Source organism: Pyxicephalus adspersus, chromosome 6 (genome assembly GCF_032062135.1).
Source record: "Pyxicephalus adspersus chromosome 6, UCB_Pads_2.0, whole genome shotgun sequence".
Lineage (NCBI taxonomy): Eukaryota > Metazoa > Chordata > Amphibia > Anura > Pyxicephalidae > Pyxicephalus > Pyxicephalus adspersus.
Window position 1 is genome coordinate 104,874,876 of NC_092863.1, and position 2,323 is coordinate 104,877,198.

Sequence of the window (2,323 nt, forward strand, 5' to 3'; positions counted from 1 at the left end):
CTTGTGATGGGGGGGGTTCTTGTTTCATCCAGCTACTCACTACCAGTGATGGAGGTTTCTTGTTCCATCCAACCACTGACCACTAGTGATGGGAATTTTATTGTTCAATCTAACTACTGACCACTAGTGATGGAAGTTTCTTGTTCCTTCCAACCACTGACCACCAGTGATGGGGGGGTTTCTTGTTTTATCCAGCCACTGGCCACCAGTGATGGAGGTTTCATGATCCATCCAGCCACTGACCACTAGTGATGTAGGTTTATTGTTCCATCCTACCACTGACCACTAGTGATGGAGATTTCTTGTTCCTTCCAACCACTGACCACCAGTAATGGGGGTTTCTTGTTCCATCCAACCACTGACCACCAGTGATGGGGGGGTTTTGTTCCATCCAGCCACTTTTTTTCTTTTTTCTTTTTTTTATCTGGCCACTGACTACAACTAATGGAGGTTTCTTGTTCCATCCAACCACTGACCACTAGGGATCGAGGTTTGTTGTTTATTCCAACCACTGACCACTAGTAATGGAGGTTTCTTGTTCCATCCAGCCACTGACCACCAGCAATGAGGTTTCCAGTACCATCCAGCCACTGACCATCAGTGATAGGGGATTTATTGTTCCATCCGGCCACTGACCACCAGCGATAGGGTTTCCAGTACCATCCAGCCACTGACCATCAGTGATAGAGGATTTATTGTTCCATCCAGCCACTGACCACGAGTGATGGGGGTGTGTTGTTCTATCAAGCCGCTGACCACTAGTGGTGAGAGGCTATTATTAATGTCCAACCCACTAATGTCCACCAGGCAAGGGGTTTACTTATACAACCACCAACCAGCACAGTCACCACACCACTGTAAGATGGTATTATTTCTACCAATGATACCAATGGTGGGCATGCTACTCCTATACTACAGGCCACATCCTATTTTTGGCCATACAAGTGTATAAGGGGGTGATACACATTATGCTTTATTCTTTCTCATTGCACTTATGGAGTCTTTCCTCCACACTTTTTAAAACATTGCCAGCTATGCAGGTGATAGCATTTCTGGGTCCCACCAAGCAGATTGATATGGTGTCTCTGCATAAAGTTATAACCATGAGTAAAGTAGCTGCTGACCCCGTGCACGAGCCAATTCTGTCCCCAGACCCAGTGTGCCTACAAATACAAAACAAAACTAAAAAACTGGTGAATCTCTTTTGTAAATAGATGTCAAGGAGTTTCCGAAAAACCATAAAACAGTCTGGAAATGTATTATCTTGTGTCTGAAATTCTATTGGCACAGCAGGACTACTCCCCATCTGTTTGCCTGGGGGTAAACGACTTATAGGGTGGGTCTGTTCCAGATATATAGTGTGTATTGCATCACATTCCACCAGAAGAGAGGAGAAATCGTACGTTCTATCATCAAAGCCGGAGCTATGACCCCTCTGAAACTCTTCACCCTCATAGCCCTTAGCATGGCACTCATCATAGGAATTTGTGAAGGTAAGAAACTTAGGGATTGTTAAAATGTATAATAATAGTGTGTGACTGTGGGGGACATTAGAGTGTCAGCTCCTCTGTACAGAGACTAATGGGACTGGCTCAGTGTTCTCTGTACAGCTCTGCGGTATATGTCAGAGCTAAATAAATGTATATTATTAGTGTGTGACTGTGGCATCAAGTTTAAATAGGGATTAAATGTTGGGATAGGTGTCTGTTGCTGCCTGTGATCCCGTTGGGGATTTGTCCTCTTATTTCCTGTGTATCTTTGAGTATGCTTGAATTGCATTCAAAATTAGGAATGTGAAATATGTACCCCTCGGCCGATTCGTTTTGGCAGTAAAGGTATATCCTGCAGCAAAGTGTCTCGCCTACTGAGAAAAACTAAAGTAAAGGTGAAACAAATTTTACAGGGACCATTTTTATGAATTTCAAAATGAAATAAAATTATTACCAAAATCCATATCCTTAACATGGGGACACAGTGGATCTTCTGTGCCTAATATGTCAGCAACTTTCAGCAATGTTGCCATCAATAAAATGACTACAGAGATTATAGGTAATTATTATTATTAATTTTAATAATAAACAGTATTTATTTACACCCATGACGGTCCTTGGAGGAACCACAACACTGGTGCAGCAGACAATGTTACCCAAATTACAATCTCAAGTATGCCCATTTCATTCCACCCCACACTGGTTATGCAGACAGATGAGGGCAGGAGTGGGGGAGCGGGGTCAATACAGACAGTACTTAATTCTGAAAAAGCTTCAACACCTGTATACATGGTGAATTAAAGGTGTAGCAGTATATCTGTTTTATGGAAGTT